This window comes from Diachasma alloeum, unplaced genomic scaffold, assembly GCF_001412515.2.
Source record: "Diachasma alloeum isolate Michigan unplaced genomic scaffold, Dall2.0 Dall_scaffold_00786, whole genome shotgun sequence".
NCBI lineage: Eukaryota > Metazoa > Arthropoda > Insecta > Hymenoptera > Braconidae > Diachasma > Diachasma alloeum.
The window spans coordinates 186,322-200,340 of record NW_021680916.1 but is presented as its reverse complement, the minus strand read 5'-3'; the positions used below and the strand labels follow the sequence as shown (position 1 = coordinate 200,340).

At 42.1% G+C, this 14,019-nt stretch overlaps 1 pseudogene; it reads right to left on the bottom strand.

The window, feature by feature from the left end:
• Positions 1-4,278: 4,278 nt before the first annotated feature.
• On the bottom strand, positions 4,279-12,251 carry LOC107044736 (annotated as a pseudogene).
• Positions 12,252-14,019: the final 1,768 nt, after the last annotated feature.

Here is a 14,019-nt window from a genome sequence, read left to right as displayed (position 1 = left end):
ATGTCGTCTGTCAGTTTCAATAGCGCCATCTGCGTCCCATTGAATGAACGAAAGCCCGTCTGCAGGGAGTCCAGAATGAAGCGCTCAGCAAGGAAGCCGGAGATTTGCTGGGAAGCAAGTTTCTCCAGCACCTTGGAGAGGAAACAGAGCAAGGCAATCGGCCTGAAGTCATTAGGTAAGATGAGATAAGATAAGATAAGGAGTTTATTGTTTAGAAATTTAAACAAATTGTACAGATGAGAGATTATAAATAAGAGAGGATACATTGAGATAAAAGCACAGAAATAGCATGGAAAAGCAGTAGCATTAGCACACAGGCAATGAAGTGAGTTGGAGAAAAGCAAAAGAGATAAGCATAAGAGATAGTTCATCAAATCACACGTAATCAGCTGGGTTCAACCCGGGTGCGCAGCCAAGACCTAAGCTGACATTTGAATCCTAAGCTGGTGGGCAGGTCTCTGATGACAGCAGGGATGCCATTCCACAACTCCGAGCCAGCTACAGCCAAGGAGGCTTTGTATGTTTCCGTCCTGAAGTTGGGAACCACAAGAGCCTGCTGAGCTAGGATGAGTCGACGAGGTCTGTTTGACGAATAGGCTGCAAACAGTTCTGCCAGGTATTGTGGATTACTAGTACTCAACACCTGGTACATGATAGTCCCAATGTTGTAATCTCTGTACCCCGAGATGGTGAGTCACCCAAGACTTCGTCGAGCTCCAGAGATGGAAGCATCACGAGGTAAACCAGTGACATATCGAACGGCTCGATTGATGAGACGCGGAAGCTGAAGATCAAGCACGGAGCCCACACCCTGGAGAATAGCTAGACAATAGAAGATATGAGGGAAGATGAGGGCGTTGACAAGTAGTTTCCTGAGTCGTTCATCAGTATAACTACGTAAGCAGTATAGCTGATAGAACGCAGAGTTAATCTTAGAGGTGACAAATTGGATATGGTCCCTAAAGGTCAGTTTACTGTCGATCATGACCCCCAAATTCCTCACACAGCTGACTAATCCAATGGCATCACCATGGCATCCAAGGCTAGGTAAAGAGGCTACGTCAACAGCACAGGGTTTTTCACCTTGCCAAGCGCAACAATAAGGGACCTCCTCCACTCAGAGGGAAAGCAGGAACAAGCGAAAGAGATGTTAAAGAGCATCACTAGATGAGGTGTTGGAATCGGCAGGGCAGCCACAACCACCAACCGGGGAACACCATCAGTCCCTTTAGCTTCGGTAGAGAAGTGCCGAATAGCCTTCTGTACCTCATCAGCAGTGACTGACCTGAAGGAGAAACCCACGGCAGGAGGGATGGCCCCTAGCTCAGCCGAGTCCAATAACCCATCCAGCGAAGGCTCTGTCTCGTCAAAGGACACTCCAGCAAAGCAACGATTCGAGACATCAAAAGGCATGCACTCGAACTGAGCAAGCCGGCGATAAACGCAAGATTAGGGCACAATTACCGACAATTTCACGGGTTTTATACCCTCAAAACCTCGACGCAGTACTACTGAAATATTCACGACATGAGAATATCCCGTAAGCGCGACAGAGACAAACGAAAAATACACCATGACGTGGTGAGGCGCAATTGCGCACAAGGCTATAAAAGCAATTATTTGGCGTTATTTAGGCTCTACTGCACAGAGCATAGTCTCATTATTAATTAAATAATATATCCTAACAACCTGAGATGAGAGAGGGGCGTAACTCTATTCACAAGGCTACATTCCATTACCCAAAATACATGTGGAACTCACCAGCGATACGACGCACTTTTCCCTCTCGCCTTCCGGCCGTCAAACTCCCTCTAAAATCCTTCAAAACTCCTCAATCCAACGGAGCACACTGTTCACGGCTCGCTCCACAACGTTCCGTTCACTCCTACACTCGATTTTTCCTCCTTTCGATGGGGTAACACCGACAAAATTGTTTAAGACGCACATATACTCGACTAAATTCACCACGTGGCTGCACGTAAGCGGTGAGAGTCACTAATGACTCTCAATGGCGGCTTGGGGCACGGAGATCGACGTGGACTCAGCGCCACATTCGTCTGGATTGCGCAACAATTTAGACACGGTCGGCAACAGAGGTGTTCACGCAAAAATCCAAATTCTAAAAGTATCAAAAAGTTAAAGCGAATGCGCACGCGGTTTTTGGCGTGTATTTTTATTTTTGATTACCATTTCCTCCTCGAGGACGCATTCTCGGGATTATGGAGTAAGAAAAATAACGAAAAGCGAAATAAGAAGCAGCAAATATAACCTGATTTTAGCTAACATTCTATACCGAATGTTTTCAATTGTTTCTTAATTAAATCGACCCTGGCAATTCTCGCGAGGGCAAAGGTCGAGCTTGATCGCGAGACCTTCCACCGAACCCAAAACTTACCTATTTTATTCCCCAAAAATCCGCTACTTAAGCGGCGGTATTGTAATCGCAATAAATGTTTTCCCGACGATTCCACTAAAAGAGGAGTCATTCCACTAGACAAACACGCAGGTGGGTAATATATTAGCCTATTGGCGGAGAATCTATCGGTCCCCGATAATCACCATAGACATATCCGATAATCGCAACTAAAAAAATAAAGCACGATGGCTTAATATGCCATTTCCTTATGGCAATGAACGCAAACTCTAAACCTCACAACTAAATAACAAAATTCACGATTCAAAAGAATAAATAGAAATAGTGATGCAAATATTAAATTACATTGACTCGACTGTATTCTCGGTCGTATTCTCTGCGTACTCACATACTTTCGACTATGTTTAGAGGTTCTTCGGTGACCTGCGGGATTTCCCTAGAATCCGTTACAGTATATCATGGATTGAAGATGGAACCGAGAGCAAGAGAATTGTACACAAAGCTTAAAGATTGTGATGTACACTGTTGTGGCCTAATCACCTCTGGTCGTAATCCTTGGCTCGGTTATTCTGCTGATAGCATTGTGATGCAAGCTCAAGAGTCTTATGGTGGAGATTAAATGTTCTTATGATTTACCTTCAGTTGAAGAAAAAACATTCGTACTATCATACTATTCTCAAGTTCAATTTGGGCTTGCATTGTTGAACCTGGAGAGATCCGATTTCGCAATATATTCCGAACAAGTCGACGACATGCACATTATACTAGTTAAATACAACGAGTCTTTTGTCGATGCTCTATTTTCTGAATTGAAAGAAATTTATTTCACAAAAATGCTGTATGTTATCTGCAAGGAGAATACTCATGAGAATGTTTGCACGAAGAAGAAGAAGAAGAAATATCTGTGAGGTGTGTTGCTGGTAATGTTAGGCTGGTATGTTCGGAAGAAGAGATTATTTCGTTGTGTGAAAACAAAGAAATTATTTTATTGCACATGAATAAAGAATTATAAAGGACACGCTGAATCAATCCCGGATTTCCATTAATTTTTCCACATTTTTTAGACTGGAGAGGGGTTTTGCAGGATCTCGGGGTGGATGAGGGGATCTCTGAGTGGTCCACTTGAAGTGCTCGAGAATGTCTTGTATTCTACAATTTCCCGAGAAGAATGATGGATATAGAGATAGTAGAGCTTCCTGAATGATTTCGTGGTTTCGTGGAGTATTTGCTGATTATTGATGGATTTTGCAGGTCTAGATGTTTCTCTCAGAACCCCAGAACCATCCTCCCATGATTCTCATCAATCGTAGTATCAGGTCCAGCTTCATAAGTCTTTTCAATGATTTTCTCTTCATTTTGAGCTCTAGAAATCGTTGCAACTGCTTGAGCATCATCTCCAGTGACTCCAACATCATCAGCATTGATTTTCTCACTCCCCGAATCATTTTCAACATCTCCTCCAACAGCTTTAGCCGCCGGTTCACTTCCAGGAACTTTCTCAATAACTTTTCCTGAATTTGTACCTTGAATTATCTTTTTAGTTCCCTTGGCTGGTGCCAAGCTAAACGTTCGGTAGAATCATGAGAATCAAAACTGAATGTGTAAACTCCCTCTTTATCCTTCAGATTCGCCTCCTGAATGTTCTATCTCTTGGAGAGTGGTGCCTTCGGATCATCTCCACCATCTGCGATATCCTGTTTATTTTGCTCAACAATTGTCTTGTCGTTCTTTTTTCGTGCTCGTCTGGGTTTCCAGTTTTTCTCCAATTGTCTGAAGAATTCAACTAGAGTGGGCTAATGAATTTTTAGGCGAGAGTACTCTTTGCATAACAATGATGGACTCAATCAATTCTGAGTTTCCATCAATTTATTGACGTCACTCAAATAAACAGTTGGGTTCCAAATTTATTTGTTAGAGAAATGTGGGGTCCCCAGAGTCACTGAACCTGCACACACAAATACAATGTCATTTACATGTCTTGCAAGTTTCCAGGATATTGCATCCCTTAATACAGCAAAAACTTCAATTGTTTGATTCATACGTTCTGCGTGGACGCATGCAGAAGAGAGTAGACGGTTCGATAAAGCCTCTTCCGTTGGAAACGATTTTTTTGAGGTATGTTGATGTATACAGTTGAATGCCATATTTGTCACACAAATGTTCTATTCGGAATCCTTCATCCGCTATTACACCATCACCCGGCCGTAAAAGACTAATAACATTACTAGCCTTGAATATTGTGCCTTCAGTAGACCGGCCCCCGTACTCTTCACTCGAATATATTAAAAGTCCTCCTGGGGTGACTGCTGTTATGAATTCAGCAGCGAATTTCATTTTATCCTTAAGACTATAAATCCTTAGACAACATGCAAGACATTTTGATCGTTGGTGGATTTCTAATTCAGTACAATCTACCACACATGTTTTTAAAACCCTTGAAAGAGTGGGGCCTATTCCTCTGAATTTATTCTTTGGAAACCCGACGAATCCTCTGCAGAACTCTACAGAGATGACCCGACAAGTTGGCTCGGCCACACATTGAAATATTATTATCAGGACAGAAAGTCAGATCTTTTTCTAATTTCGTTGTTGTTAGTACGACCCGTTCTCGTAAAGACAGTTTACGTACTTCTTTCAGGGTAAATAATTGAAATTCGTTCTACCAATCTGTCTAGAATTCGATGATTTCTAATACCACAAAGAATTGATAACTCAGCATTCGTCTTTATTCTGGAGCAAAACGGAACATAAAGATGCCCGAAATTCACCTGAGTCGCGGCATCAACATACGTTCTCTTGGGGAGTACTTGCACACTCGCATCAATTCATGTTTCTTCGGATGATGCTCGTATACTGGCATCAACAACTTTAGGTTCAGCATTTCTCACGGAGAGATATCCAGAGAGCATTCCTTCCAATTCCTCATTGTGTGGTTTATCGTTGCTCGTGTTTCCATTGTCAGCAAGTGGTAGTTCCAATGGTCTTTCCGAGGATAACACTTTACGACATTTTGTATCGCCACAAAGAGCATCATAAAGTACATTGAAAAACAAGTTCAAGTCGCGTTTGACTACATCTGTCCCTCTGTAGATTTCTCTCAACAGGATAAACAAAACCTAGGGACAATTTGGAGGAAACCAAAATTTGATTAAATAGCTGAAAACGCTACTCCTATGCTCACTCATAGATGAATATGAGCTCATTGGATATAAAACCGTATTCACATCTCTATTTGCTGGCGAATTCAGGAGTGAAATGATAAAGGAAGACAATGCCTCCTCGCCCAGACTACTCATTTGGTAATGAGTACTCTAGGCCCCTCATTACTGACTCTATTTTTATGAACATAGGAAATATGAATTTTCACCTTGAATTTTGACGAACTCCCGCGGGTACCAGAAGATTCATAATCTTGCAGTGAGAGATCTACTGCCTCTTTGAGAGAGTGATCTGTACGAGTCTTCCAAAGCACCTCGATTCTCTTGTTCGAGGGCATCGAATGCTGCTAAATGCTGACTGGAGATAGCATATTTCTTTAATCGGGACTGTTGGATTCTACACTCAATAGTGAACTCTGAAAATTTGAGATAAAAACTTTCAGATACGTTGGGCAAGACAGATACAGTGTTAGAACATTCACAAATCCGGGAGAAAAGTCACCTGGAACGAGAAAATCTTCGATTCGAAAATGAGAACTACGAACTCGAGAATTCTTGAACACCTTTCCAGATTGCAGCAGTTCAATCCACCTGTCACGTATATTAATATGAATCAAGCGTTTGAAGTTATTTGATGATATAACTAAATATTCTCTATTCGGCTGTGGCGAGAAAGTTGAACAATTCAGCAATCAGGATCAAATGAGGAACGGTCTAACAGGAGAGATGAGTAAAGTAATCAGGAAGAGTCAAATGGTCTTGGCGACCAGACGTGGGAGGGTATCGTAATGATCACAACATGACTTCATGCATAACCCCCGTTTCATCAACAATCAGTTGCAAAGAACAGTTTATGTTTGGGAACATTCCTTGAGTACTTATTGTCTTGAATAATTGAAAGAGAGTGTTGAATATGCAATTCGGAGGGAAGCCTCCAAGTGAATCTTTGCTGCGAGTAGCCTTCTTAGGGTCTTATTCTGCACTTCACAATTTCACCTGAAGAAGGCCCCTGAGAGTGGATGCATTGCTGGAAGTCATTGAAAGACGTGACATTTAATCAAAGATCATATTCAATTGGTGATTAATCAAGTTTCATTGAATTGATTATTGATTGAGAAAAGAATGACGGATGTTCTTGAAGTATGAGCACTCGCTGTTACTTCGACAAACGCAGAAAATGCAGATAACGACATAATGAGTCATCAGTGACTAGCCGTCAGCACTGGATCGTGAACGTTAGTGAAACTTTAAGTTATATGTTAAGTGTTCCTGAAAGACACTTGAACCCGTCAAATCCACGCTAAAGTGTAAACGTTGGATACGCAAATAGTCCATATGCCTCTAACGCACAAGTTACGTGCACGTTGGTGAAACTTTAAGGTACACATTAAGGACACGTGTCGCGCACTACGCGTTCTCTTTATGGAGTTTATAAACAAAAACCTCCATTTTCAACAAATACCATGGAGCGTGCAGGACGACCGAGATTGTTACCACCCAAGGCGACACGTGTACCAGGGGTGCCGCCATTGTTGCTGGGGTGACTAGGGGGAACCGTGGATTTCGTGACTATACAAGGATACATCTGACCAATAGAGATACCCAGTGTCTATGGAAACTGCAATCATGCAATGAGTAAAACCACACCCATGGCTTGCTGTCGACGATCATAAGAACCCCATAAAATACGTAAATTATGATCACTCGGTGACTCTAAATGTGGGGAGACCGATTTCGAGACGCCCCTCCGGAACCACTTGAGGGTGACCACGGTCATAAAAATCAGCCTAATGGACAAACTCATAATCAAGCGTTTCCAAATAGCCAGACCCAGCCTCTGTGGGCCGTTGTTATAATGAGTAAGAAAATAATCACCGGAAAATGCAAGACTCGCACGTGCCCCGAAATACACCCGACCCAGGTGTGAATAGAGATACTTCACGAGTACACGAATGAATCGACAGTCGATTCCTCACTCATTGGTAAAACTACGTTTTTCCACTCTATGCATTCAGCATTTTTGATTCGGCCAATTTTAATGAACACCGGATAACCCACCTGGAAGAAGGCATCACAATTCTCCAAGGTTATGCTCTAGCTTATGGCACATCAAGAGGCCATGACGTCAGTCTATGAACACATGCGCTCGTAAAAACCCAATGGATCGGAAATTATGACGATTTCCACCCCATTATCACTCGCCCTCGATAGGCAGGTGTCATCATTACGAGGGGTCAAACTGAGATGCCGGGAATCATGAAAGGGGACCGATTTCTTGAATCACGCGTAGAGCGCGAGGCCTGAACTCACCCTCGCTTTTCTACGCTCTTGACCACGAATCAGCCCGGTGCGCGCAGAAGTCATAAAATGATACGAATACCCAGATAGGGCCATCATCCGAGGATATCGGGTTGCCATGGATCCACCCCTACAGAATCCCTCATTACGGATGGGGTCAATCAAGGATATATAAGGGCTGCCCCCGGACATCCAAGGCAGTTACTAGGCCAGTAACCAAGCAGTTACCAGTTAGTCGCCCAGTCAGTCGGCCAGTTAGTCAGCAGTCAGTCAGTAAACAGTGGCAGTCGCAAAAGTCAATTACTAAGAATAAGTCACAAAGAGTCAATTGCCAACCCAGCTATCCGAATCAGTTCTTGGTGTGGCTCAAATCACGGACAGTGATTATTCGTAGTCAGCATATTTCGACTGCACTATTTTGGACCTAGCCGATTAGTGGACTAATCTCCATTAATTCCTCAACCCGCTGTCTTGAGGGCAGTATTTGTCACGGAGCTGTAGATATTCGCCCCAACGATGCATTGTGGTCTCGTCGTTCAAGTGGCGACCTGGAGTCATTCTTTCGTGCAGCCTCAGGTAGTCGAATCTCCTTCTTACCTGTCTTTTCACCGGACAAGTGAAACTGCCGTCGTAAGTCATCGGATCGCCACAGAGAGTCACCCATCAATACTACTTGTCATCAAAACTAGCTCTTCTTCCTGCTAGTAAGGGTCATCGGAGCGCAACATCACCGCGACTGAGTGATCACACCCACCCCAATTTTACTTAATCAACAACTGTAAGTTAATGCTAATTCGTTATCTATTAATTTTTTCTTTTTCTTTTCATTCCTTTCCAATTGTAATTCTCCAAAATTCTCCTCTCCGAGGTTTTATCTTGGGATCATTGTAGACAGCCTCATTTTTATCCCTAATAAAAACATTTCTTTATGGCATTAGAAAGGGTTCTTTCTCTTTACGTGATCTCCATTTTTGACTCTCGTGCAATCCACTATAGTGCACCTTAGTGCTTTATCCCAATCCGATCCGATCCTTTTTTCCGATCTCTTCCCGTTGTGATTGGTCACGGTCAGGACAGTCTTTGGGGTCACCTTTTGTCACTGATTTTTGCCCATTCCATAACCCAGAGATCGCAACACGTGCACGTTGATGAAATTTTAAGGTACACGTTAAGTCCACGTTACAGAGACTTTAAGGTGACCTCAATTCCACGCCGAAATGTGAACGTTAGATACCCAAATCGTCTATATACCCCTATCGCATATGTTACGTGCACATTAATGAAACTTTAAGATATACGTTAAGTGCACGTTAAAGACACGTTGAGGTACACCTCAAACCCACGCTAAAGTGTGAACTTCAGGTACCCAAATCGTCCATATGCCTCTGACGCACACATTACGTCACGTTAGTGAAACTATAAGATACACGTTAAGTGCACGTTAAAGGCACTTCAAGGTACACCTCAAATCCACGGTAAAGTGTGAACCTTAGGTACACACATCATCCACATGCTTCTAACGTACACGTTAAATGTACGTTAGAGACACTCCAAGATACACGTCAAATTCACACAAAATCCTTCATCACTTACCTTGGTATCAACTTTGTGTATATGAATAGTCCTCGTCCCGCCCGTCCACGTTAAAGTCACGTCTAAATTAAAGTCGTTGAAAATAAAAACCACGTTAAGTACACGGTAAAATCACCTTAATGAAAGTAGTTTAATGACACACAAAAGGCACATGGAAAATTCAATCAATTTTATTAAATATCGTCTCTTCTGGGGAATTTTTTTAGAGAATAAGTACCTTTAACTTGGATTTAACGTGCCCTTAACGTGTCTTTAACGTATATATTCTTTCCACGTACCTTTTAGGTTTACGTGAGGAACACGTTAAAGGCACGTTATTTCCACGTGTCTTTTACGTGTACGTAAGGGTCACGTTAAAGGCACGTTATTTCCACGTCACGTACAAATAGCCATACCGTTTTTTTGCAGAAACGTATGTTTTTTGGTTTTCCGAAGCTTCTTTCAATTTGAAGCGTGAATTCAAATTAAGAATTTTACTTATTGTACAGATTTGATATTTCTATTCATTTTACTTATAAATGCAGCTAAATCTAACCAACGTTTAAATTTTAAATAAAACGTGAATAGTATTAGGTTTATGATTTAATTCTCGGCCTTTTTTCGACAATTTTCACATTTATTTATAAAAAAATGAATGCAGATTTAATCTTGCAAATAATCGCTGATACTTTGCACGCATTTCCCCCATCTATCAGGCAATTGTCGGATTCCGGCTCGAAAAAAAGATGATGGTTTTGACTGGATGAAGTCATCAATGCTCTGCTGGACTTCTTCAGGAGATTGGAACTGGGTATCCACCAGGTGATGTTGTAGCGCCTGAAAAAGGTGATAGTCAGAAGGCGCAAGGTCTGGAGAATACGCAGCATGTGGAGGAATTTCCCAGCCCAACGTGGAGATAACTTTCAAGGTTTCTTTTGTGTGTGTGGCCGCGCGTTGTCCTGCAGCAAAATTACTTGCCTCGTACCACTTTTTACATGTGCTATAGGATACAGCACTCTCTCCGAAGGCCGAACAAATCATTTCTTGTGCCTCCACAGCAGTTTATGCAAGTTGGAAGGTGAAATGAATTCCATCTGTGCCTTAAGTGCTGCTTGCCGAACGACATTTGTATTTACTATGTTTTTTGAGGTTGTGTTGATCGGACCGCAATCGCACATAAGTGGTTTGATAGCTCATAGATAGCGCTTCAACGCGTCCTGTATTTCGAAAAAAAATTTCAATTCAAATTGGCGTTCTAATCAACTTAATCTAAGGACCGAGAATTAAGTCATACACCTAATAAAACCACAATAGCAGCGGTACGGAACGTTAAACGAGCAAATCAAATACACGATCAAAATCAAAACACTAGCATCTCACTGCTCACGAGTCACGAAATGAACCAAAAAGAAATTCCGGATTGAATACGAAAATTCCCAACAACAAGAGTCTCTTCGCAATCGAAAAAAATTAACTCAATTTTGACAGGTTACGAAAACCCTATGATATCGAATAATTCTCAACTGCAAATCATGAACCATGAATGCGAATGAACAAAGATGAACGAACGTAAACGAATGTGATCAAATATGAACGAGAGTTTCGACTAATTAAACACATAATTACTCAATGGAAAAATTGTTCATTGGGTGGCGAGATCTCATCTCAGAACTATTTATTTATTGATTTATTTCATTTTCAATACGTGCCTCGGTGAGTTTACAATAATAGACACTCACATTGCACGGGGGGGCTAATACAAAAGCGTCTCATAAGACAAGCGTAAAAAAATCAAGCATTCAAGCATTCGGTCGTTCAAATAACAGACAAAACCATTGAAAAGAAAGAAAAATTAATAATCAAGACCATTCATTTCTCAACTCGTTTCGATCTCACCACTCATCATCCAAATATTTGGCCCTTATCTCGAGTGCCTCTATCCAGAAATCAGCCAATATTTTAAAATCCCTAGGGTTTTTAATATCTACTAAAGATAATACTAAATCAACATCAAATCTATCCAAAATCAAATCATTGAAGTGTTTAGTTCTAAGGTCTCCATAGAAAAGGCAAAACGCAAGAATATGCTCCACATTTTCCTGATCTGAAGCACACATTTTACACCAGCTGTTCAAGTTGAGTCTGTCTGTCTGGTTGTTGATAAAGAATCTTGTATTATAGCTGTTCGACAAACGAATTTGAGCAACCACTTTGGTTAGCTGGAAAGGACAACGGAGGCCAAAATATCTTGCCCTATGATCCAGGGTCTGCCTTGGAATTCACAGTTGAACTGAGGAACTCTCTTGATACCTCTCAAAGTCTCTCCTTTTCAGCAAGTAGGCATAGTTACTCAACAAACTTTCCTTATTTGCGGACCACATCAGCGGATCTGAGCACTCAAGCAAAAAGTCAAAACCAATCTCAACTAGCAAACATTTGAGTTTTGATGCCCAGTTGAACTCGAATTTATTTGATTCTTTATCATCCAGCCACACCAGCCTCTTCCAATACAGCAGGGGCAACCTCTCAACATTCATTCTCAGGATTCTCACAACCCAGTTTATAGTCAAGTCCAACGCTCTAACCGCTAGGTGATTTAAACTCAACTCCAGCCTCAGCAGATACCCAAGTGTGCAAGAGGGAAGTTGAAGAATCTGCTTGAAGAAATCAGTTTGGATTTTTCCAATCGATTCAAAATGATCAATACCCTACGAGGCGACAGTGTACAGGAGAGTTGGGGAGACAACACAATCAAAAAGTTTCACCTTGCTACGCCATGCATCTGATTTCGTTCTAGCAAGAAGAGCTATAAGTAGTCCCAATTGGAACCCGAGCTTTCTGCATAGCATGCTTGACAGACAAGAGTAGGTAGTCAAGGGGGGTTTTGGATATTGTTTCACCCAGTTCCCACCGCGCGGCGCCACAGTGGCAGAAGGTTCGAGATTGTGGGTTGAGGGGATTAGGAGTGGGGGGTCAGTGATTCCTAGCGCCATCTCACTTGGTGTTGGGGGGGAGGGGGGTCGGTCCCAGTTTAGGGTCCCACGTAGTGGGTACCGTTGATAACGCAAAATTCCATGTTACAGCTGGGACTCCATGTGAGAAATATTTTTCGTGAAAAAAATCTTTTGCCGAAGGTTGAGATCGAATCCACGACCTCTCGTGCAGTAGGCGGACACGCTACCGCCTTCGCCAGAGCGATCTCGGTGTGCTAAGACGGTCTTCCCTCTGAGGACCTCTGTCGACTCGACGTGCGCTATCTTCGATGGCTTACTTACGCGCCATCAGTATGCTTACGCTGATAGAAATGCTCCTTCAGGTAGGTAGTCAAGGGGGGGTTCTCGATATTGAGCGTGGATTTTGAGCGATTTGGATTTGAGCGGGGGAGGGGTTTGGAGGGAGTAATTTGGGGAGGGGGGGGTCAGTGATTTCTGATGTCATGTCAGTGAGTGTGGTCAATTGACTGAGAGGGTCTTGCACTTGAAACGTTTCACGCGGCGCGCCATCTAGCGGCTAACGCCTTCGCTAACAGTTAGCTCGGATGGTTGGCGCGCGTCAGCTGGTGAGTATTCGAGAGAAACATAAATTTTTATAATTTGTGATTCCAAATTTGAAAAAAATAAAAAGCTGGTAGTCCTGGTGTAAGCACGATTATACTTATTTCACAACTTTCATGGAAAAATTATCTCATGTATCCACCGAGAATCGAACCCTAGCCATTCATTTGGTGGGAAAGTATGTTACCGCTTACGCCAGGACTACCAGCTTACCAGTCTCAATAATATTTTAGTTGATATGCATTGAACTGTTAATGGGGGGTGGAAGAAATGTCGGATGTTTAGTCTACTTTAGAGAGAAAGGTTCACCTCTTCTCCGAATTTTTTTTCCGTTACCATTTTTCTGAGAATAGAATGATCGTCATTTTTTCTTAGAAGAATTCAGCCGTTGATGTGATGATTATTATGTGGAGTGGTGGGGATCGGAGGGTATAAGTGAACGAGTCTCAAGTGTTTCGATAGTCAGAACTAAAATGAATTTAACACAAGAAGAGAAGCATTATTTGATGGAGGGTGCACCATTCCAACTGAGTTACATTGGTATCATTGAGAAACATTTTGGTGATGATCCACTAGACTATGCCTTTGACTTCCTTCATGATATCTTGGATTTCGAGCATCGGATGGAAATCGTGAAGAAGAATCGAGAGGAAATGCAGAATACTTCTGGATTATCTTTACCTGATCTCTTTGATCTCAAATCTGACATCATTGAGAAATCTATCGAGACTCTATTAACAAGACTGCAGGATGAATTGAAGAAAAAAGTGAAAGAGGTTTCTTCTACCATCGAGAGGATGAAGTTGGATGAAGAGGATGGTGAAAAGGCTACGATTTTATCAATTCTCGGATATTTGTCTCTCTATATAATAAAAAAATAAGCCCAAAAATTCAGGCAACGCTTAAAATTCAGGCGACGCTTGATGCGGCCCTGTGGCGACAGAANTATTTAACTAGTAACTCAATTAACCATTAATTTAATGATTGAGCAAATTTATCTCTCTATATAATAAAAAAATAAGCCCAAAAATTCAGGCGATGCTTGATCCGGCCCTGTGGCGAC